General features: G+C 39.6%; 1 protein-coding gene across 1 annotated transcript in view; it reads right to left on the reverse strand.

The window, feature by feature from the left end:
- The window catches only part of ndrg2 (NDRG family member 2), a 35,814-nt gene extending 13,319 nt beyond the window's left edge, over positions 1-22,495 (reverse strand). Inside the window, exon 1 of the mRNA XM_008435195.3 lies at positions 22,005-22,495. The gene's annotated coding sequence lies outside the window, so the exon portion shown is untranslated. The remainder of the gene's footprint in view (positions 1-22,004) is intronic.
- Between the last annotated feature and the right edge of the window lie 3,275 nt (positions 22,496-25,770).

Here is a 25,770-nt window from a genome sequence, read left to right on the forward strand (position 1 = left end):
TTTTTGCACTGATTGATTTTTTCCCCCGTCATCATATTTTTGATTAGTCAATAATGGCTTTTGCCTTCCATGAAAAGATACAAGGTTATTTAATCCTACACACATTTTAATAACCGTTGCTATTTTAGCTATTGCTTAGCTATCGTTGTTATTGCTTAAAGTAGATATTAAAAATGAATCAGAACGCAGCATTAGCCTTTATGAAGAAGCACTGCTGTTTATAGTATACTAACTGTGCATGTCCTGCTTTCAGAAAGCGATGACTGCATTCTGTCTGCAGGTCTGGCATTACATCAGACGGATGAAGAAGGCCAGTTAGTTCGTGTGATGTGTGTGTATATATGAGCGTGCACACATCACGAAATGAACAGCTTTCCCCCCTTGGGGAAAAAACTGGGTCTCAAGCGGAAATGATTAGTCACCAAAGAAGGCCAGCACACACCACCAAACACTCACTACTTCCATTGTTCACCATGTAGCTCTCCTGTTCCCTCCTTACATTCCTTAACCTCGTCTTTCTCTGCGTTTCCTTGGTCACTTGTTTTCTTAGTGTCAGTACTGTCACCAGGGGAAGTCTTTGTAATGCCTTTCCCTTTCATGCTGTTACTCTAAAACTAGGACTGACACATAATATGAGCTATAAATAAGTAAGGAAACCATGCGAACAGATTTGAAACAACAGTCATCAGATCAATTTTGTTATCACTCTCTTCAACATGTAGGTAGCCAAGCGTGGCAAATCTGTTCAATGTCATGTTCTTTATGATATTCTCTCAATTGTGTTCACTTGCATGTGATACAACATATGCATGACCCACAGAAACATTTGAAATCAGACTGCACATTCCAAGCTCTGTCTCTGCTGCATGAATGCCATCTTTAAAAAGTCATAACAATCTTAACACTTAAATACAATTCAATTCCTGAAGGTGTTTTTGTTTGTTTGAACTAACAAATCTACTCATTTTCCATGGCGACCGGCTGTCTGGTCATCCTAGTCGAAGACTGATCTAATGTACTGTCATGCATAATCTACTCATCCCAATGACTTTATCTGATTAAAATAGAATTTGTCATTAGATACCAATTACAAAATAAACCAATCTTTAGCTGCACAGTCTATAATTAATCCTTTGTCTCACAGGAAGATTGCTATTTACAAAAACAGCAGCAGAGGAGCAGATTTACTGAACAGCACAACAGGTTGAAGAATGGGAAAGTCTATCAAAATAGGAGACAAAACACAAAACAATTAACAGAGTGTGAAGGCAGGAGAGTTTAACTTTGTTCTGCCCAACAGCCTATAAAGAGCTCTGCAGATTTGTCCTGGTGCCACAGCAGCTATGATTCACCCAAATGGTAACGTCTTCCTTCAACAGCAAACTTAGGTTATCTACCATATGTTACAAGCTGATAATGTGATTCGCTCAGCATTTTAGCCATTTAAAAACTGTAGTGACATTTGATCGATTTGATAATGAGATACAAATCAACAGATTTGCATATAAAGAGTTATTACTGTGGCTATCATTCCATTTTTTGTGAGGCGGCCATGTCGGATTGAGACCCTGTTGGCGAGAAATCAGTTTCCCAAGTTGGGAAATTCAGAATTCCAAGCAAATCACAGCGTACAACAAGGTTTGGTGTGTTTTGCTGGAGAGATGAGAATTTCAGGGACAAATAAGTTCAGTTCCCACACCTCCAATTGATAGCAAGTTTGATGAGCTAGTTGTGCGCCTAGCTCCGTTTCTTCTCTCCACCAGTTACTGCACCTCTCTGCGTTCTTGTAACTACTTGCACCGACTCTCAACCTTATCAGCTCGGTGTCACATACAAGACAGTTAGAAATATAGACTGTTCCCCACTGAGCAGTTTTCTGTGCGACACTCAGTACACGGACGGATGTGTCTGCTTTGAATATGCTTTGATGGAACTGGGTGGAATGATGTACATCCAAAAATATGGGAGGCTAAAGGGTAAGTTACACCAAGACAGTAATCCGAAACCCACCCGCAAATCTGCCTTTGAATGGTTTAATGGATATCCTTTGTTGGCTATTGAAGTAATGGTGACCAGGAGGCTGTTCGGTGAGGAGGTTGTTACTGCAGGAATAACATTCAAAGGTGGCCAACTCTGTATTGAATGATTAAATGAAGTCAGAAAGAATAGAAATGTATAAAGGACAGCTCACAGTTCATTTGGCTAAAATTTGTCTCTGCAGTTCAAAGCTTTACAAAACTGGAGATCAGAAATCGATGTGCAGTGCTAGTTTTCCTTTACAAACAGTTTAAGGTGTGTTATCTATTGCCTTTGAGAAAAGACAGCAGAGGACAGAGTGACACCTTATACAGAACTGATACGGGACTCATGTAACTCTGCCTCTGTACTTACTCAACTCTTCCACTCACTTTCCTTATACAGTTTTCTGATGTAACATAATCAGGCTTACTCCCTCTATCATCCATCATTCTTTCTCTCGGCTGCCTCTCTGAGTCCGTGTGATTCCGAGTGTGTAATAACTGCTAAACTGCACCGTCTGTCACCATGGAAAAAGGAACGGAAAGAAGCTGGGATTTCTTTAGGTGGCCCGAGGGGAGGGACGCCGACATAGGAAGAGGAGAACGTGTAACTGGCTGAGACCAAGAGGCCGCTCTCACTTCCTGTTGGACCGCTCTTCCAGTTTCAGCTGTCAGGCAACAGTTGTCGGGTCCATCAGCTGTCGGGCTGCGGACGATAATTCCTTCAAATTAGTGTTGCACGCATTCATAATCCATAATCCAGAGATGTTAGTTTGTTCCATCCTGTTAGCGGGCCGCCTCAATCCAACTTGTCACAAGCTGTTTTTGTCAATCCCCACTGTCAGGCTGCACCCTGCTCTGCACTGCTGTGTCACGCTGACTCCATGTGCATGTCCTCTAGGGCAATGTCACCACACAGCAAAACTCTGGACTGGGCTTCCAGCTGCTGCGATGAATTTGAATTTTATTAGAAACAATCCAGTCATTACGACACCATTTTTTTAAAAACTACTGCAGTAGGAGACAATTTTTTGCATTGTGTTTCTACAATACAAGGAGTTTTACTTCAGGGTTTCCCCCAGTGTATTATAATCATGGCAGGCCACCAGGCTTTACTCGCCCCTACCCGGCTAAGTTGTCTGTTTATTTTAAATATTTTTCTTATGCACCAGTAACAACAGTGACAGTAAAGATGTATTAAGCGAGGTTTATAGTTGCACCTGCCTTTTAGCCTCACATGCCATTGTTTCCAAATTAGGGAATGAAAAAATTGCTTAAATAAAAGTCACGCAGCACATCTGACCACGTCCACTACAAAGCTGTTTTCTGTTGCATTTGAATCCAACATCTCAGCATACTGAATTCATTCTTTCAAGGCCTGCATCCAGGTCAGATTCATCCAACTGTATCACTTATCTACCAGTTTGCAGTGACCCTTCACATGTGTCACATGTGGGAAATGAAGATATATGGGAAACCTCATAAAATCTGATCTAAGTGGACTTTTATTTGGAGAAGGTGAGCCAAGGGCAGTGTCTGTGTAATGTCTATAAGTGTGTGAGGAAGAGGCAGCAATCTGCCGCCGGACAAAGAAAAGTTGGAGCTTAAAGACCTTTTGCGTTTCTGCCAAGAGAAGTCAGCTGTATTAAACAGAACATCTTACTCCACACATCTTCTTGGCTTTTGTAAAGTTTTAGGAACTTCAACTAAATAAAACCCTTTGTTTCATTGACAGTCCAATATGTGACAGAGCCAGCCGCTTTGACAAGTCTGTCATTCCACCAGCTCCTTTTTTATTTCAATCGCTTTCTTAGAGCTTCTCACACCTTTGTTCCCAACTCTCTCCGCTCCTGACTTTTTATTTGTCACTCTCAGTTCCCATCTGTTTTCGCTGTCCTTCTTTCTGTCTATTATTATTCCACACCCAACAACATGTGAAAACAGAAAAAGGGCAAATATTTAGACAGGCAGAATCAACTCATTTACCAGGTCCTTCCCTGCCTCCAGCTCTAAGTTAAAAGCCTCCTTTAGAACTCAAATACGGTTAGCAAACCCAACCATATGTAGAGTTGTCTGAAGTCAGAATTACGCATTAAGGTCACCAATATAGAGAAAGTCTGAAGGCTGAAATGTCGAAATGTTGAGCCTGTGGCATTTGGGAGACAAGCGCGGCTGTTTCAACATGTGGAGCCGTAGCTTTTAAGGTTTAAGACTGAAGATGATGAGAAACAAAATGTTTGAGGGTCAGAAGAAGAAGGCAGCTTAAGAGTTCATGTCCTTTAGGCTTTTGGACCTTCTTCAAAGTCCTTGACATTTTACAAAGACGGTTGTTTTGAGAATATTCACTGTGTCAGGCAAATATTACAGTTCAGCTAAAGCAGGCTTAAATACTTTACTGGTTTCTAAAATTGACAACAGTCATGACTTTGAGTTATGGTATAGTTTTAGTACTTTTGGTATTGTCCGTATATTCCCTATTCCATGCTTTTGTGTTTAGGGAATTTACTTTAAAAAAAAAAATAGTTAGACCATGTGCTAATGAATCAACCACACAGTCTGAAGTAGGTGAATATTTATGCAGTCACTTATTTTATGCTTTGCATTCTTATTTAATTGTCATTATTTTGTAGAAGTCAATTTTACATTTGACATTACAGGTGTTTTTTTGGGGGGGGAAATGACTGTGTCAAAAAAGCCAACAGGTCACTGAAGGAGGTGAAGTTTCAGTACCTCCAACAGCAGCAGATTTTCTTTTAAGAGTGAGATTTTGGGGTAAAAGTTTTCAAATAAGAAATTATACCAAAGTTATACGCAGGTAACCAAAGTATACTAAAGTTGTAAACAATTTCGATTGAAAAAATAATATTAAACCAGATGTATTCTGCTGATGGTCAGCTGGGACCACTGGCTTTATTTTTATATCTACAATCAAGAATAAAAGTGGCAGCTGCAGATTGGAAACTGAAAACATACAGTATATCATTCTTGTTTATATAATAAACTTCAATAGGCATCAAGCCACTAGAGTTGGGTTTTAAAACCGGACTTATTCCAGTTGTGGTGACTATTAACTAGCTAACATGACTTTGTCAATCCCATAATGTTACTTTATAAAAATTCAAATGGCAGAAAATGAGCAATAACAATGCTTACTTGGATGATTATTTGTTATTTTAATGAGGTTTTCTCTTTTCTAATTTACCTTTGCATTGAAGCACATGTCCCACCGACCAATCGAGTTCTTTGTTTGGTGGACAGTGTGTTTTCTTTACTATTTCACTAACTTCTCCGAGTGGTTGGCTGGTGGGCCCTGGTTAGGTTTCATTTTTGGTACACTTCTTTTCATGGACTGTTTGTTCCCCTTCTACGTCTATGTTTCAATATAAATTGGAATTACAAAAAAAAAAGTGCTTAATAAAAACAAAAACAAAAAAAATACAGCTTTATTTTGTTCTGAGAACTGCAAGTCACAGCCAAATAAGATTTTATAAGAAGATTTTGGCAAATTATTTTAGGAGTTTTATGTACTAAAAAGGGAAGCAAGTATGGCATTTAGACATAATGCTTGCAATGTAATAAAAAATATCATGGATTGAATGTTTTTGGCACTTCGTAGCCAACCCACAGTAATACCTCAGAGGATTTCCTATCGAAAGTGAAATGCGCACTACGGATTTACCCCGGTGTTGACACAAATACACACACGCAATCACAGTGGAGAGCCCCAGGTGTTGAGTACACAGTCACTTTGAGGACTTTATCTGCCCTCTCTCCTGAAGCGAATCCTGTTAGTCTGCTGGGCCTCAGTGCTGTCACATCTGGGCACCACTGTGTCAGTTTTAGATGTGCGCCGGGCACCGCGAGACGTGTAGTCATGCACACAGATTATCTGCTGAGGTCATGTTTTCTTTATTTTATACTATTCAGCAGCACAGTGAAATATGGATGGAAGGCAAACAGAAGGAAGAAAAAAAAAAGAGTCCGGCTTTTCAACTGTGCGCTCGCTAATGCTCCGCTGGATATGTGGAGGTAAATGCCACAATGACGATAAAGATTCATGCGACTGAAAATGACTGTAATGTTTGATCTAAATGCCAAACCGGTGTGAAGGATTACAGCCAACAAACACTGATTTAAGAGGGACTTTTAGTTTTGTGTCCCTGCGTGGCTTTGCTGTTTTTATCAACATAATGCTTCACTAGATAAATCCCACTGGCACTGTAGCATTATGGCATTTTCTGCTCACTTCAACACGAAACACAATCTCTTGCAAGCAGTTGGCTGGGCAGAGAAAAGCGCGAGACGTGAAAAATGAGCGACAAATGTGTCGAGAGAAGACATGACAGCAGCCTCCATGGAGACCCAGAGTTGTCCTCTGAGTTTTCTCTCCTAAATATTCTCTGAGATCCATCATTCAGTGGCTCGACACCGCTTCTCTTTTCTTTATCGGGTTGTCTTTCATTCCCTCCGTCATGACCTCTCCTCTGAGCAGAATCTCTGTCTGTCTGTGTCTCTCTCTCTTGTGACAGAGGTCCAAAAGCAGATCATGAGTCACTTGATCCTCAACGGGGTCGAAGGGAAGTCGTCGGCGAATCATCGGGTTTCATCACTGGCTCCTCGAGTCGTTTATCAAAATTACCCAAATCTAATCAATTATGGGCGACCATGGCACAATGCTTAGTTTTCATTCAGTACCCCAAGGGAAGGACATATTTTCTGAGCCATTGTCTCCTCCTTCATCATGAAATTAATATTGTGCGTACTAACATTGCGACGGCAGTATATTTGCTATATTTTGTGCAGCCCCAAAATATGTGAAGCCCTAAACATTTTTCTTGTTTGTCCAGAGCACCTTCCTACACGTTTGCTGGGTTCCCTTGATGACTTATGGGAAAAGCAGATAAAATATCTTTGCTCTGTCCTGCCATTTTTTCCATAAATTCAATATTGTGCAATTAATAGTTGCCAACAGATTCTGTTAACTGAGCTGCAAAGCTCTACAGATCACCATATTGCTCTTGGTTGATGCTTGTATGGCAATTCAGGTGTCTTTTTTATTTTATTTTATTTTGTTTTGCTTGAAGGCCTAAACTTCTCCAAAGCCTTCTCCCTGTCTTCCTTTGTCTTCATGATGCTGTTTGTCCAGTGATACTCTAACAAGCATCTGAGGTCAAATTGGATCAAAAGCTTTGGTTTTTTAAAAGGTAAATCAGGAGTACTTTGTTGCCTTGACGCGATGGTGTAAACATAAGAATGGCAAATTTGGACAATAACAATATAAACTGTTTTAAGATCACGACTTTTTGCTTGAAGTTGTGAACTGCAGATATTCAGCCTCATTTGTCAGCTTTTCTTTCAGATGACCTACAATCATAACACTGACATACCTTCCAAACACACATTGTACATCTATGTTTAGTTTTAAAGCTTGTGACTGACCCAAATGGGTTTTTTGTCTCTTAAGAATCTAAAGAAACAATCTGACAGGGTGACAAGAACCTGTCAGCGCTTTGGGTTCATTTAACGGCCGGCAGTCGCAGTATTAACTTCCGAGAAGTCTCCTCCGCTGAACAGGATCGCAGATGATGATGAGCATGTGCTCCTTGCTTTAACTCCGTTCATCCATGAAACTCAGTGTCTCTCTCGACTGACAGGCTTTTAGTTGGCTCGTTCAGTAATGTCGCCGAGAACATTCATCAAAGCAAAGCATGAACCGAAGCAGTGAATCCCCCGAGTAATGCTGCGGCGATGCAAATGACGAGACGGCTCATCTTGCTCAGATTGGAGTGTGTTTTTTTCCACTGATTCTAAAAAAAAAAAAAAGAAAAAAAAAAACGGGATTTGAACAGCTGAATCGATCTTCTCAATCTAGGTCATGAGCCCAATAGACGAGCACATGATCATGGACACACAGACACAAAGAGACACACTTCCACTAATTGTCCTTCCAACCATGGTAAATTGATATTGTGAGGCCATTGGCTGGGAGATGAAAGAGATAAACAGCCTGGTTCTCTGATTTTCTGCCCAACATACAGCAACTTCTCTTCAGACACTCATTCTAGAAAACTCCTAAATCCTGTAAAGGCAAAACTCAGAGGTAGAATCTTGTTTCTAAAATCTACATTTCATATATTTTACTCTGACACGGAGCTAAAGAAGATGAAGCTTAAGAAGAGCTGTATTAAAGCAGATTTGTAAAAATCTTCCTTCCTGTAGTTGCGTTCCAAAAAATCATAACACTGACTTTCCATCCGAGTTCTTGACAGGGTTCCATACTCATCTGTCCTATTTAGCAACACTGTACTGGTCTGAAAGAGGGCAAGCTTGCATTATTATGCCACTGTCAATACATTACTTGAAAATGGTCCCAAAATAGCGTTATCGTTTATCGCTGTAATTTCTGGGACAATTTATCACTGGACAAAATGTATTATCATGACAGGTCTAATACATCTGCTATGGCACTCATTTGCCCTCTGAGTTTTTTTTCTGCCCTTCTGTGGAGCTTTAACAAACTCACTGCTGCTCTTCTGAGTAAACAACCTTGTCTATATTGCAGGGCTACATCATTATATAAAATGTTGCAAAGCACTGCAAGTGCCAACAAAAGTCATTGCAATTATTTCAATTCAAAGAAACATTAAAGCCCTACAGAATTCTTTTATACTCAGTAAATCTCAAGAAGACACGAAGAGAAATACATAATAAAATCTGACAACATCAGGCTGCCCACAAGGACTGAATGTTTTACACATTTAAAGTATAACAAAGCAAAATGCGTGTCCAAAAACATTCAATTACAATGACGGGCCACATGAATGTAGAGATCAAAACATTCTATTCTGCTTTTTCTCCCGACTTCATTCATCTGCGTCCAAAACCACAACTTCTTATTTGCTTAGAAAGCTTTTTACAAGATTTTTTTTTTTTTCGTTTGAAAGCAAACTGCAAACATCTGCTTTCCTGCACAACAGCACCAGTGCAAGTCAGTGTTGTTCCAGTTGGTACAGTTTCATTTAGGTTTAAAAAAAGAAATCAAGGAGCAACATTAACATGTGGCGTCCCGGTATTTTTGACAAACGTAGTGTCGCCGAAAAAAAGGATGAAATCTGACAACACGACGAGGAATGTCCACATACTTTTGTCCCTTTTTACTCCAAAACCTCTCAAGTTCTCTTCTTCTATGATATTTAGTGAATCTGACAGCACACCCAAAATTCCTGAAGGCATCTGTGCATCATCCACCACACGAGTCACGTGATGAGCGTTACATGAATCACCCCAAAGATGGGCGCTTGCGACTGCGTCACGCGCCATCACAAGTCGGTTCCAATATCCGTCGTTGACAGATCCTCTGTCTGCGCGGTGGCTGATGTTGGCGTGAAAGAAAAACGGGGTCCCACTTCATAAAAACATAATTAGGATGGTTATTTCATTACTACAAATCCGGTGTCCATCAAGGAACAGAGCTGGAAATTAAATGATGCCGGATATGAAAACGAAACCAGTGGATGAATTTATTTAGTGGAAAAATTCAATACAGTGGATTTCAAAAGTGTACACAGTCCTTTTGGAATAGCAAGTTTTTTGATGTTGAATAATAATTTATAATCTTTCTGTTGAATATCATAGCATAAATAGCACAACTATGTGAGAAATGGTGTTTCATTTCTTTACATAAAAATATGTGTCATTCCTTCTATAAGTGAGTGATTTACATATTTCATCTTCTGGTGTAATAAAAAGTAATGAGGAGCAGGAGCCAACCTGTTCTGATTAAAGTTATCTATAAAAGAAACGAGAATGCTATTCAAGCTATTCTAGTCTATAATTATTTCTTTTTTTCCATAGTTATGATGACAGCTGGATGGCAGTGATCTAACACAGGAAGCAGCAAATGACATTAATGTGCTCTAGATATTGTTCTGAGCTACACTCATCCTGATTAGAGCTGAAACATTCAGAGTTATGATTTATCCACAGTTTTTCTGCTTCCCACGGTTTGCAATACAACTGGATACAGAGCAGAGTGCATCATAAAACTGTTTTGGTTTTTCTATCAGCTCAGCTAATGCCATATCCATAGAAATACAGACTGGGAGAACCACAGTGCTGGTACTGTTGTACCTCAGTGTACCTCAGCTTTCGACACTGCTGCTGCTGACCATGACATTTTACTGAATCGACTGGAGAGTTGGGTCGGACTCTCCGGTCCAGTGCTCATCTGGATTGAATCTTACATAAAGAACAGGGATTTCTTTGTTTCAATCGGAAACTTCTCATCAGAGAGGTCAAAGGTCACATGTGGGGTACCCCCAGGTTCAATCCTAGGACCCCTTCTTTCAATGTTTATATGCTCCCACTGGCTCAGGTTATAACAGGAAATAAGATTAGCTACCATAACTCCGCGGATGATACACAACTCTACATCACGATGTCACCAGGTGACTCTAAACCCATCCAATCACTGAATAGATGCTTAGAACAGATGAATGTGTGGATGTGCCAAAACTTTCTCCAGCTGAACAGAAACAAAACTGAAGTTATTATCTTTGGACCCAAAGAGGAGCGAACTAGAATCAATGCACAGCTTCAGTTATTACAACTGAAAACCAGCGATCAGGCCGAAACCTGGGAGTAGTGATGGACTCTGACCTGAACCTTCAGAGCCACATTAAGACAGTCACAAAGTCGGCCTTCTATCACCTGAAGAACATCTCTAGGATTAGAGGACTTATGTCTCAGCACGAGCTAGAGAAACTCATCCATACGTTTATCTTTAGCCGCATTGGTTACTGCAACAGCGCCTTCACAGGTCTGACTAATAAATCAATCAAACAGCTGCAGCTGAACTCCATCATCACCACAGCAGCCCGTTTCTAGCAGCTGTCCTTTTTGTTACTGTACGCCCGGCCATCAGTGGCCAACAGTTATACGATAAGTGCTCTCATGCCTTGTTGCTAGGAGATTTGTTATGTACATGTACACAATGTGCTGGGTATGAACCCACCTCACATGGATATTGGACGCGTTGATTTGCTCTGATTGGTCTTTTGGCCAACCCGCCTCTCTCCCATCAACCTGAAGATTTATTGAGAAACAGTCCTAGTTGTGTAACACACACACGGCGTATCATCAGCTCCGACAGACTGGACGCGCACTCGGACACACAACATAAAAAAAATCTCCTGGTTAGAGAGAGAGGAGTGCCAAAAGACACTCGGATCCAACCTGAGAAATATGAATGGAGTTGGATCTGAATGTTTGCCTATAAATAGGATGTTGTGAAGGGCCGTTTGGACTAGTAGGAACAGACGGAGCTTTGTGCTGCCTGGCCTATCTGTATCTGGCCTAAGGCCATCAGCCAGTGGACTGATGTGTTCCCAACAAACCCACACACACACACACACACACCCACTCACACACACACACACTCACATATAAAGACCTCTGCAGTCTTATACACCTACACCCAGCTTTAAATCCAAACGCACTGACCCAGTTGCTGAGCCTCTTACGCACACTTACTCCTACACTGGATATAAATAACAAAAATCCATATTCTTACTCAAGCTGGTACGTCCTAGACACTACCATTTGCTGGGGCCAAGAAAGAAAACCTGAGGAGAATATTGTATGCTAGTCACATGGCCAGAATTTATTCAGACTAGACTGATCTGGAACTCCCACGCAGTGAGTGTTCTTCCAAACCATTTCAGTCATCAGCTAATGTGCTCCTCTTCGCCGTACGGACTGTAAAAATACAACCGGGCTCATATTCCAGATACCCCATGTACAAGTGAAATATAAGGAGCCTTATCGGAGTAATTGACTGTAAGGATGTTTGGTAGCACAGGCGGAGTGTTAAAGCACTTTTATGTCCCCCTGTGTATTTAATTTTTCACCAGAGGATGAATTCATGTGGTTCCACAAAGTATTTTAGGTTAAAGGTGTATTAAATTACATCACTTTCAGTGCTGTGAGACTAGAATCACTGCAAAAACTTTTTAAGTTCAACTTTCTTTTAGGGCTGCAACTAATGACTATTTGAGTAATCAATTCTTTGGATGATCAATCAATAAGAAGAAATTCCCACATTCAGCAGATTTTTTTATTTCAGTCATTTTTATAAATTATTAAGAAATGCATTAAAGGATGTAAGTAATTAAATTCTTTTTATACATAATCCAATAACATAGCATTCCTTCAGTGTACGCTTGATCATTTGTAGATTAATTGCTTAACTTTAGCCTTAACCAATGAATAATTGTATGCCAAAAGGTATAAATGTTTTGTACAGTTTTGTCTTAATTACTACTCTGAGTGTGTTGTTGTTTCTTCAGCAAATGATCTTTTTTTGGAATCTCTAGTTAATGATTAATCGATACTGCATTAGCTGATGATTATTTCAATTAATCACGATTAATTGTTTCAGCCCTACTTTCTTTATTCCATTTTCTTTGCTAATTGTGCTACTTGAAATCAAAGTGTGTGAGCACAACTGGAAATGTTTTGATTTTCATTTTTGATGCTTCCTCGTGTGGCGTTGGCCAGGTTTCACCAAAATGTGCTGAGTGCTTGTATCAACAGAGCAGAGTCTGTGTTTAACTCTGAGCCAAGAGCCAGAAGTATAAAACTAAACAGTCTTTATTAATAGGAGCTGCAATCTCACAGGCTGTACAGGATATAACTGGGACAAGTAAATAAGAGAGACAGGAACTGTTCGGCTTCATGTTTACAACACATCCACAAATGTTGGTATCTCTAAATCCAATCTGAAATACAGTAATAATTTATTTGGATAGATCTAAGGATGATTACATTTTTTTAGCACTTGACTCCAACTCTGGTCACACAAAGTTGAGCATTTTTAAGACAGCTTTTCATTTTCAGCTGAAATTACCTTTTCCCCCCAACCTGTTTCAGCTGAAACACAAGTTGAAGTCGAATGGGAATCATGTCAAAGAAAGTATGTGGATATATTGCTGCATTACACTCAAACGCAAATACGGAGCTTGGTCAAATGTCCACATTGATCAAAGTTTTCATAAATGATAGTTTTTAGTCATATTAAATGGAGTTCATAATTACCATATTGCTTACAGTGCGACACTGTGATAATGACAACACTGCAGTTTCCTATACAGCTCTCATTTGGAAAACAAAGGTGTTGACCCGCTTTCATGTATAAAACTAATTTAACATCAGAAAATGCAGACAGCATAGATCCATCTCTTGCAGATTCTAACTCTGCTGCATTGAAAACACTATTAGACTATGCTATAACAGTTCAGCTATACCAACTTTAATCTTTATATTGTCTGACAATGTTTTTGTCTCAATAAAGGTTATTCGCTTTTGTTGACAATGAACATGACTTAAACGCCCCAGTTCATTTTGTTAGCAATATATAACTCTGATGGAGGTATAGAGCTTAACAACAGCTTGCATTACTCTTATACAGGATTCCAGCTATTAGCTGGAAATCAATACAGGAACATAAGAAAAAATACATGTCATGTCCGCCTTTTAAACTGACAAGGCATTTCCGTTGCTGAAAACAAGGTCAAAGACAAAGTGCTGACGGACAAGACAAACTGGAAAACAATGCATAAACGATGGTTCAGATTTGATCAAAATCATTAAAGATACCTGCGACAACTTTATTATTGTTGATTGAAACAGAATTTATCCTCACTTTGTTCAGATTTCCAGCAAAAAGGGAAGAAAACATTTGAACCTTCAGTGGTATTGGAGAAAATGAAAGCAAAATTCAAGAGTCTATCAAGGAAATTTGCTCATAGGCTCCAAGGCAGCGTCACCACTGGAACACCCATCACGCACTACACCACAGACCACTTGTGCTTTCCACTTTCAGTCAGAGTCCGGCATCCCAACAACACGGAACGTTATCACAACAGCAACAGCTGGCATTCCGCACAGTCCAGCGGAAATGGAACCGGTGTCGTCACCGCCTCCACAGAAAGGCCAGCACTATTTCAAGGCGGACAAGACGACAGCAACATCTACTCTGCTCTTATTCTGGGACCTTAGTCCACCTCTGAAGCAACACGGATTCTATTAAACCTGTTTACTGGACCACCTCAACGTAGCGCCACACATTTATTTACCCTTTAACAGAGCTCACAGTGTCTCAAGTTTCATAAACAGAATCTCAGCTGACTGACCAAAATGTTTGGTCAGTTTTTCAGTGACACTCAGTTTAACACTTGTGGTTAGCTAAACACATTGATGCTAACAGTTTAAATTTAGAGTTGCACTATTAAGTCGCCTGGGGATTGACTTAATGATGTGTACCTTACTTAAGTGCTGCCAAGTTGCTCTAACAACAACTATCTTGTTGTGGAAGCTGTTACTTAAGGAGGAAGACTCAAAAGTTTATGATTTTCAGTACACCACATCTGTTATCCAGTCAGGTTAAAATGCAAGCAGAGGGTAAGACCTCAGCTGATAACAGGAAGGGTGGATGCAGAAATGTTAGCTGCAGGTTACCCAGCCAGTACACAGATGTTTACAGCTCAAAAAGCTAACTCTGCTAACCCTGCTAATCCCTAACATATAGTGGCTCCTAAAAGTGTACACCCCTGTTAAAAGTCCAGGTTTACGAGACGTGGTAGTTTATTTCCTGCCATGGTTTGGTTTGTAGTTGGACCCAAATGCAGGCAGGGCCAGAGGCAAAAAGGCTCCAAAGGGAAGAAGTCATGAAACCGATGAAACTGAAAGAGAGAAAGTAACAGAAGAATCCAACAACAAAGAAAACCAGTGATCTTATATGCTGAGGCAGGAGAGGGAAATGACAAAGAACCAGATGGGCTAATCAGACGCAATCAGTTGCAGCTGTGGCTGGGAGAAAGTGAGGGAAGGAGACTAATTAACACAAAGGTGTGAATGCATATGTTCAATGCAAGCAAACTGGAGACCGCTTCAAAACAGGAAGCGGACTATAGCACAGGCCGTTGTGGGCAAATACAACCAAAACAAACACTTGCATCTAGAACTAGTGGGAGGAATGGTTTGTTTTCTTTTACCAAAGACAAACTAGAAAATATACAAACGCTAAAATCCAACGCCACTCCATTTTTGTTTACATGTTGTGAGGAAGGAAGTTGCGGTGAGTGTCTTCTGAGGTTTTCATGTCATCCATCCATCCATCCATCCATTTTCTTACACCCTTGTCCCCTAATGGGGTCGGGAGGGGTGCTGGTGCCTATCTCCAGCTAGTGTACCGGGCGAGAGGCGGGGGTTTTCATGTCATTTCCTTCTTAAATACACAAAGGACAGACCACAAAAATAAATAAGAACCTAAACACAAAGGACTGAATCCTAATGTCAAAAATGACAACTGAATATGGAAAGAACTAACAATAATACACCAAGAAATGATCAAAAGACAAATGAAAACACAAACTGCCCAGGATTGTGACATTTCCAGACTTTTCTGCACCTGTACAGTTCAACTGGAAACTCAACAAAAAATCTCTGAATCAGTAACTTTGAATTAAAATGAAACTGTCAATGCTTTTTTTTTTTTTTTTTTTTTTTTACATATAAATTTCCCAGTATAACTCACTTTAGTATTCAGTGTCAGAACTGTCAGCCTTATGCTTCTGTAGAGCCATTACTCATCTAACAGATCGAGCTTCCCTGGAGACAACACTGACGGATCAGCAAACACTGTGTGAGTAAATGTTAATATTGGTCGAGTCAACAGACAAGGTGTCAGTCTGTATTTGTCCTGGTTTACAGCACTACCTGAGGAAGTACATTTGTTCTTTGCCAAACAAAACAAATATTAATTTGGAATATTTGCCGTCTGCTCTGAGTAAAAGAGCTGAGTGCAAAATGGACATTGGGAAAGTCCAATGATGTCACATCAATAATGAGGTCAGGTTTGTTCAATAGCGGCCACTGAGTTCAATATTGTGGCGGCGATAGAACATGGCTGATTGGGGTTAACAAATACAGTCACCGTCTTTTAATGTTTCCACTTTTGTCTGATTGTCGGATTACTTCACTGCCTTCTCAGTGGGTTCAGAAATGTGTGCCACCTTCCTACCACCCGGCAGTGATGTCAGCAAGTTTTATCTCCTTGGATGACTGATGGGCCCGGACCGCACACACTCAGAGACGCTGCATCAGAGCAAAGGGCAAGTGTTTCAGCTCAGGAGTTTATTTTTGGCTCCGACAGATGTGTATGACTCGGCTCAAGAAGAAAAGTAGGAAATCAACAGCGAAATACGGCTACGGTCCAGCTCACTGAAAGTGAAACACTGGTCGCAAATATCCTTGATCTGGTGGCGGGTGACTGGTCAGCGTTTCAGTTCACAGGATCGTCCTGTACTGTATGTTATTTAAACATATGGGGAATTAGTACTGTTTTTGAAAGTGCACATTTTGTCATTGTAACTGAAATAGTCACCTTATAAATCATTCATGTTCTCAACTAGAAATGTCAAAACATTTTTAAATAAGATTGCCTTTATAGTTCTTCAGACTGCTTTTCTCAGAACCCATCAGTGCTAAAGAGCCAGTCAAATCAAATTTGTCAGATTCCATTCCTGCCCACAGCATCACCATTCATAACGACTCTTTGATAATATGGGATGATGTGAGATACAAGGGTTATTACTTTATTTGGAATAAATAAAGTATTTTCAAATCAAGTTATTTGAAATGATACAAAGAATAATCACATATAAGCCTGACCTCTCTGACCTTTACAGAAGTAATTCCAGTATTTTAATCAGCGTTAAACATGGTTTCAGACTGAGCTAGCTTTCACTTATATATTTATGTATGATTATAGTAGATGCAGCAGAACGTAACTGGAACTTGTCTCACCTGACTAGCTTCAGAAATATGATCAATTTATATGTTCAAAGCCTGGCTTAAATCTTGCAACTACTAATTATTAATGACTTGAGTGATTCTTACGGTACGCGTTGCTATAAGACATTGTTCATATTTTACATGAATACATATTTTGAAAACCTTGGTGAATTTTATGAGTTGATAACTAGCATCATGGTACCACCAAGGTTGATTGTTACTGTTGGGTCTATCGATGAAACACAGCATGTTGAAACTAATTATCAGTCCTCCAGTCTGGAGAGTCATTGTGACATCTATCAATGTCATCATTTTTCAAAATGAAATACCCCTTAATGGAGAGGAAGTGCCTCTTCTGCAGCCCAGCATCTGTTCAATAATTATATGAACACAAAGGATGCATTGCAGAACCATTTGTTACCGTGACCTAAATAAATAAACCATGCTTTGTAGCAGATTAGAAGAGCAGAAATCCTTTGAAGTGTACGGTCATGTCTTCCCACTAATGCAATCAGCTCACAAGCACAAGAGAAGTTGAATCACAATATGATGTTAACTGAAGCACATAGAGATAAGGAACATGATAGGATAGCTTCCTATCCTATCATGGATAGGATGATAGGATAGGGGGAAAAAAATGTTTTTTTTTTTCATAAAAAAAACATTTTTTATGAAAATGTTTTTTTCATAAAAAAACATTTTTATGAAAAACATCAAAATGATTTTCATTTTTATGTTTTAAAAATTAAAAACATAAAAAAAACCAAAATGCCACTTATTAAGTATTCAAGTCATGTTGAAAATGTTGCAGTGATGACTTGGATAAGAGCCAAACCCTCGTATCAAAGTCCCAGTAAATCACTATGACATACCGATTAAAACTGGGCCATGCATCAAAAGTTAGAGCTAGTAAACCTGCTTGTGATCCCATCACTTTGTTTTGGTGGTGTTGCAGCCGATTCAGTTATCTTTGAGGTGGTATGGTACGTCCAAAGAACTCTCCATAGAGCAAAAACAAACAACTTCCCATTGATTTCCAATGATTGCAAACCCAATGATTGCAACAGTTGCAATGAACTCTGTAATTAGCTTTGAATAGGTGGCGCTTCATCATCACCAGCCCAACGTTCTTCTGGTTTACTGTGGCAATGGAGATCAACTGTTTTACTTCTGCCTCTGGGTGGGAACCATTTAACAGTTTCTCAAATACTTTCATAGCATCGCTCTCGTCCATGTGGTTTTTAATTTGATGCAAATGTGAATGGATGATGTGTATGTAATCTATGCGTTAACCATAATTTAAATATAATCCAGTGCATATGTTTGTGATCGTCCATGTCAGTGAATCGAAAATCGGTGTCATCTTCCATCCCTAAATACAACTGCTTGCGTTTTTATGCACATTTGTTATTGAGTGGAGTTTACTTGTGTTCTGTAAGATGACAGCAAGGAATCTGAGTTGTATAGGAGAGTACTGGACAAATTACTGGATAATTTAGCAACAAAAACTTGTGGTAGTGGTTTGTGATGAGGAGTTTATTTTCAAGGGACTTGCAAAACCACTGCACCATTCCCCACAGCTGCCAAGAATGAACGGCAAACATTGGCAGTGGGTTTAATTGAACCAGTTAGTCTCCAACATGAAGCACGATCCAAAGGGTGGTACTGATACAAGGAAATGATAAAATTGAAAAAAAGTTACAGCAAGTAAACAAGAAAAACATTTCTAATTATTAATTATTCTGTCTAGTTACAAAATAAAGCTCTCTACTCAGCTTAGGCACCGATGCTAAATGCAAAATACAAAATACATTGATTTGAGTATTATTTTGTGTGACAGCGTGACTACACTGTCATCTCACTTATCTAGTTCAGACCGTATAAGCAGAATATGGTATTTACGAATGGTGAACATGCACATGAAGTAATTAAATACAAAACTACAACCAGGAGTACAACTTCAAGTTCAACTTCAGCCTCAGCATCCACATTAGCAGCCATCATGGCTCGTCTCTCCAGTCATATTCTGGCTCATATATTTAATTTTAAACCCCTGGTAGCTTTAACAGTCCCTCTGTCTGATTTTGCAATGCTAATCTCAATTGAAGTTTTAGTCCTCAGTGTCAGACTTAATAAATGTGCGAGAGATGTGCCGATCAGGTTTTTTCCTGCCGATACCGATTCCGATCACCCATGAGGGCCGATCACCGATACCGAACACATAATTTTTTTACATTTTTTTGTCATAAACACTGCCGGTTAGATTATGTGGAAAATGGAACCATGAATTCACCTTAATTTAGACAAAAACTTGTTTTTAATAACTTTTTCCAAGAAGAAAACTAAACAAAACAGACATTGTGCAAATTGTACTGCTATTGATAATACTATCTTTAGCAGACTAATAACATATGAAGGCTCTGAAGAGGCTAAATAATGCAAAGAGCCAAAATAAAACCTCTCAACATTGCCAAAAAAATTCAAGTATAAAACTTAACATTCAAAGGCAAATACAGGATCCATTACAATAAACAATCCAGAGTTACTGAATGAAAACTTCCTGATAGCATGGCGGCTAGCTGATTACTGCTAGTTCTGATTGGCTGTTTCTGACTGAGCGGAGTAATTATGCAGAGCAGGGAGGAGATCAATTATTTTTTTAGAGATTATCTGTCTCATGTTAGGACAGCGAAAGTTTTAATATGTATGTAAAATGTATTTTTTTAAGTTAGATGCTGCAGCTTTAAGTAGAAGTTCGGTGTGAGAGTCACTACCAGGTGGAGCAGAAGCGGCTCCGTCTGTGAAATATTACTACCTGTAGCGCGTAGCAACGGTTCAACACCGAGAACAGAACCACATCGCAGCTCGAAGACTTAAATAATTTCGCGGGTTATTTGTTTAGCTTTCTGACCGTCATGTTAATCCGGGTGAGTGTTTGTAGCTGTGCGCTGCTTTACCTGCTATCTGATCCTCCATATGTCTTTTTTACTGCAGTGAGCCTCGATGTAGCCAAACTCCATCAAGTATGGCATTGTTTTTATGCCATATTAGATTCGTTGTGTTGATGCATTTTGACCTGCTTCAATTTTCCGCCGTAACACGCAAACTTCCCCATTCACTCAGTGCGTTATAGTTTCACATCGCTTAGGATTTGTTGCTGCGCGTTTGCGCAGAGTGAAGGAAAGAGGAGACCAGCTGCACAGGCAGGCTGCGAAATGAGAAGCAGGTGATCGGTTTGTGTGATCGGCAACAAGAGACCGTGATCGGCGATCACCGATCATACACTTTTTCACGGAAATCGGCCGATTATAATCGGTGGCCGATCGATCGGCACACCTCTAAAATGGGCATCAGAATCCACGTCAGACTGTTAAAAGTTGCTGAACCTGCAAAATCATCGTTAGCTAACAAAAATCTTCTTTCTGTGGCCAACATTAATTACAACTATTTTTCACCATCTCGTTTAAATCTTAATGGCCTCTCTTACATCAAGTGAACCAGATGATCAATTTATAGAAGCAATAACGTTTGAGTGATTTGCAAGAATTTTAAAGAGGTTGCATATTTGTGAAATCTGGCCCGTATCAGGTGCTAGTTTCCACATCTGATTGAAACACATCAGACTAAAAGCCTTTTGAAAATGACATTTGTGTGAGTGCATTTGTAGGCATAGGTCAGACCTTATCAAAAGCAATGCTGCTTTCAATTGGGATTCACTAACTTCCCAGCCTGAATGGCAAAATGTAGAGAGGAGGCTACAGCTCAAGAGGTGTAAAATGAGATTTGTAGAAAGTGGAATAGGGCAAGAAGTGAAACAGGATTCACCTATTTGAAAATTTGCTAACTAACCCTTAAAATCGTCTCATTTGTATTTGATTTTAGAAAGTAACTTCCTGCTGTAGTCATTCATTCTGATGTAAAACAGATGGAGATTTTAAGTGCTGAATATACACCACGCCCCAGCAAGAAGAAAAAGAAAAAAAATAAATAAATCCGGGGCATTTTCTCCTGGACGTGGCTGTGTTTGCGTCGCCACCCATCCATCAGTTCTGTCATAGCGCGTGCAGGTACAGGTGTGTTTCTTGTGTCCTCGTACGCCCCCATTAAAAAAAAAAACTGAGATCATTTTAATTAAAAACAAATAAGAAAAACAATTCCTACTTTCGAAGAGGCTATATGAGTGTGCGCGTGCACGCTGTCAGCAGGGGCTCTCCACTTCGCTGAAGCAGCGCGAGCGTCCAAATGCGGTATGACTCACAGGAGCTGCGCGCGAGCTTCTGTGTGAGTGAATGCGTGCGCCTCTAGGTAGCACGACAAACCGGATCAAAACAGCCCCCTCCTCCTTCACGCGCCCCAGAATAGGCTGTATCTAAAAGATATCCGCGGGTTTCCTCGTGAAACGCAGCTTTATTGTGACATTTTATGTCAGTCTTCTCTCTTGTGCATATATCCGAGCCAACACGGGGGCCACTAAAGCCACACTAGGGGACACACCTCCATTTGACATTGGCACATATTTTGCAATGTGGCAGCTCCCTCCCAGCACTTCGCATTGGGAGGAAAAAAAAAAAAGAAGAGAAAAAAATACAACCTCGCTGTCACGTAAATAAAAAGCACTGAACCATGAAACAGCCTCGAGCTGCAGCCCTGTGGAGTGGACTGTTTAAATGCACAAAGACAAGCATGGATGCGGCTGAAAGGCAGTAAAGAAATGGAGGAAGGAGAGCAGAGGACGGGGTGAGGGGGGCGCTCCATATATCACATAAGTTCATGCGGTATGAAAATGTCAATACCGGCCTATATCCTGCCATGCCGCGGTCATTTACTGTATGTAGCAAGTGGCTGGAGGAGAGAGAGCAACAAAGAGCCCACTGGTTGTGCCACATGTGCGCATCAATAACAGACTCTGCCACAAGCTCTCGCGTTAATTAAAAACACAATTTCTTGTGCAAGCAGATATTAGTTTTCTTTTACAGCGGTATGAGTTGAATACATTCTAGCAAAGCATTCAACGTTTAAATTATTTATTATAAAAGAAGAATTTAATATTAGAGCAACAACAAAACAAAGACTTTCTGAAAAATTTCTCAACAATTTCGTGCACGCGGATGAGAAAAATAAGCAGAGACGTACCTTTCAATTTGAAGCTCGCTGTCAATAAAATGAACTGACTCCAGAAAATATATGGCAAGTCTCGTTCCCCACTTGCTCAGTTTCTTCTTGCTCTTTTTACAACCTGTCCCCCCACTTTTCCCGTGAAGCTCCTGTTATGATACTTTCTCCTTCGTCGCTTTTTTTATTTTCCGCCTTGCCCTTTTCTTTCCCAGCCTTCCACTGTTGCTTTATTTCTTTCCAGCAGGGGGAAAATTCAGCACCCAGAAAAAAAATATGTAGCGGTCAATCAAAAGGCAAGATGGAGCCTCGGAAGGGAAAGGGGGGAGAAAGAAACTTATGAACAGAACAGCTAACGACTAAAACCCCTTGAAGTCTATTATTATTTTTTTATAAACATTAGAAATCCTATTTTATCGGTGTTGTGGTTTACGTCCGGGGACTAGAGTTACTGTTTAGCTAATATCGGCAGAAAAAGTCCAGTTTCACTCGCTGACTCCCCCCTCCTCTTCATCATTGCGGTGGTACAGCCCGTCCTTGCGGAGCTCGCGGAGCAGAGCCCCCCAGCGCGCGAGCGTTCCCGCCTGGGACCGAGCAGGCAGGTAAACAAACGCACCTGGAGCTGAAGAGTCGGGGTGGAGGAGGGAAATGGCTGCGCTTGGAGGAGTCCAACAACTGCAGCTCCGACTTCGAGCCCAGTTTCTCTGTAATGTGTCGCCACTGGCTGCGTTTCTGCCTCCCTATAGTGTCAATATCACCACAGATGTCCGCATCAAAACATTAAGAGTAAGAGATAAGTACGTACTAATCTGCAAAATGACACGAAACAGTACAGAATTGTACTGGAATTTATCAGTCATATTATCATAACTTTGATTCTGTGAATATACATTTTATAAGCTTTGTTAATATAAAACGGTAAACAAACAAACCTAACCCAGGTCCAGCAACATTGACACACCGGAAGAATTCAAAACCAGATCAGGTCTTGGTATAATACATATTAACACTCGCAGTTTATTGCCTAAGATAGATTTGGTTAAAATCTGGATTGAATCTACTAATACGGACATCTTAGTCTTGACTGAAACATGGTTAAATAATTCCATTATCAATCAAAAAATGTCATTAGAAGGTTATAATGTAAAGAACAACTTCCATGTTACACTTATATCTTCTGTATCCATTCCAAAACAATTTGACTTACTAGCTTTGAAAATTGAATTCACTAAGGCTCAGCATATCACAGTTATAGGGTGTTATCGACCACCCTCTGCTGTCTCTGATGCACTTCCTCATTTGTCTAAATATCTAGCCGATCTAAATAAAAATGAATTTGTTTTGCTAGGAGATTTAAATTTGGACTGGTTGACATCATCTTCAGATAGCTTAAAAACTGTAAGTGATTCTTTAAATATCACCCAGTAAAATAATTACCCCGCTCGACTTAACAACAAATGCCCTCTAAAATCATCACTCCTAGATTTAATTATGACAAACGCCCCGCGTTTGTCATAATTCTGGCTGTTTTAAACTGGAATCAGGGATAGGAGTTTTTGCAAACGACCTTAGTGATCATTGTGCTGTAGGTACAGTCACAAATCTCAAGTTACCAAAACCTAAGCCATCCATGACTTGCTACAAATTTAACTGGAATAGGATCTCTCTTTTTGACAATGTTGATCTTGCCTGGCAGTATTTCCATGAAGAGTTTTTAAGACTAATAAATAAACATGCTCCTGTACGTAAAATTAGGGTAAAGGGTCGAAATAACCCATGGTTTTCTCCTGATATTAGGGATCTGCTTAAACAAAGAAATGCAGCTTGGGCTAGGGCAAGGAAAAATAAAACTGAAGAGAGCTGGCTTTGTTATAGGAAATTCAGGAATAAGTGTACCTTATTAATTAGGAAAGCAAAGCCAGACTATTTCCTTACAGAGATGACAAAAAATGTAAATGATCCAAAGAAATTTTGGAAAACAGTGAAATCAGCTACTGAGCAGGCGCCACTGAGTAACTTTCCAAATTTTGTTTGGAATAAAAGTAAAATTGTGTCTGATAAATTAGCTATTTTAAATCGTTTTAATGAGCATTTTATTTCTGTTGGCTCTCTATTTGATGATTTAAATTCATCCGACCCAAACGTAAATACTGATGAACAGTTTTTGAATAATGATTGTAACTTCACCACTTTAAATGTTTCCCGTTTGTCCAGTTGAGGTTCTCAGAGAATTGAAAAATATAGACACTAAAAAAATCGGCAGGGCCAGATAACCTGAATCCTTTTTTCTAAAATTAGCAGCAGAGTCCATACCAGAGCCATATTTTTAATCTAAGTTTAATCTCTAATAAAATTCCTAGTGTCTGTAAATCAGCATTTGTTTTGCCTCTATTCAAGAGTGGAGAATCGTCACAGGTAAATAATTACAGACCAATTTCTAAACTATGTATCCTAGCAAAAAAAATTTTAAAAATTAGTTGCAGATCAATTGAAGATTTTTTTAGATTCCAATTGTGTTTTACAAAATGTCCAGTCTGGTTTTAGGAAGAAACATAGTAATGTAACTGCCACATTAAAGGTTATTAATGATCTTATTCAGGCCCTTGATAACAAAAAGCATTGTGTTGCTCTGTTTATTGATTTATCAAAGGGATTTGACACAGTAAATCACATGCTTTTAATTGACATTCTACACAGCGTTGGGCTCTCACATAAAGCTAGCATGTGGTTAGCTGATTACCTGTCAAACAGAACCCAGAGAGTTCAATTGGCCGGCTTTACTTCTTCTAATCGTATGGTTTTAAATGGCGTCCCACAGGGCTCAGTTCTTGGCCCACTTTTATTTTCTATTTATATAAACAACTTGTGTGAAAATCTGTCAAATGCTTCTTATCATTTTTATGCAGATGATTTAGTGATTTACTGCTATTCTTCATCACTTGTACAGGCGATTCAGTACTTGCTGTCTGCTTTTAATGTAGTTCAAGCTTGTTTACAAACTCTGAAGTTGGTTTTGAATGTGGATAAGACAAAGGCAATGGCTTTTTTCACACTCTAGGAAACTATCAGAGATCCCTCCATTGTTTACCACTGCTATAGGGACACAAATCGAGTTTGTCAGTACTTATAAATATCTTGGCTTTATTTTAGATAAAGAGCTTTCTTTTAAAAATCATATAGCAAATTTGCTACGAATACTGAAAATGAAGATTGGGTTTTATTACAGAAATGGATCTTGTTTCTCTCTTAAAGCTAGAAGTAAACTGATAGCTGCAACATTCCTGCCACTCATGGATTATGGAGATGTTTTATATATGCATGCTTCGACCAAATGCCTTCAGTCATTAAATACTGTGTATCAGGTTTGTAACCAGTAGCAGACGTCTCACGCATCATTGTGAGTTGTATGCAAAAGCTGAATGGCCTCCTTTAAGCATACGGAGAAACAATCACCTGATGATCCTGATTTATAAATCTCTACTCGGTTTGGCTCCAGCATATTTAAACTCTCTTTTACATAGATCTGTTAATTCCCATTCTTTACGCTCCAACAGCATTTTTCTTTTGCATGTTCCACGTTGCCGAACTGAAAAAGGAAAGCAAGCTTTCAGTGTGATGCTCCTACAGCCTGGAATCAGCTCCAGTCTGAACTCAAGATGTCAGAACTGATTTCGCTGGACTCATTTCGAGTGATTCTTAAAAACAGGCAACGGGATTATTTTAAACAGTGTCACTGTTTTTAAATTGTTTTATACTGTTTTATACTTGTGCATATGTATTAATCAAT

Source organism: Poecilia reticulata, chromosome 18, assembly GCF_904066995.2.
Source record: "Poecilia reticulata chromosome 18, P_reticulata-male-v2, whole genome shotgun sequence".
Taxonomy (NCBI): domain Eukaryota; kingdom Metazoa; phylum Chordata; class Actinopteri; order Cyprinodontiformes; family Poeciliidae; genus Poecilia; species Poecilia reticulata.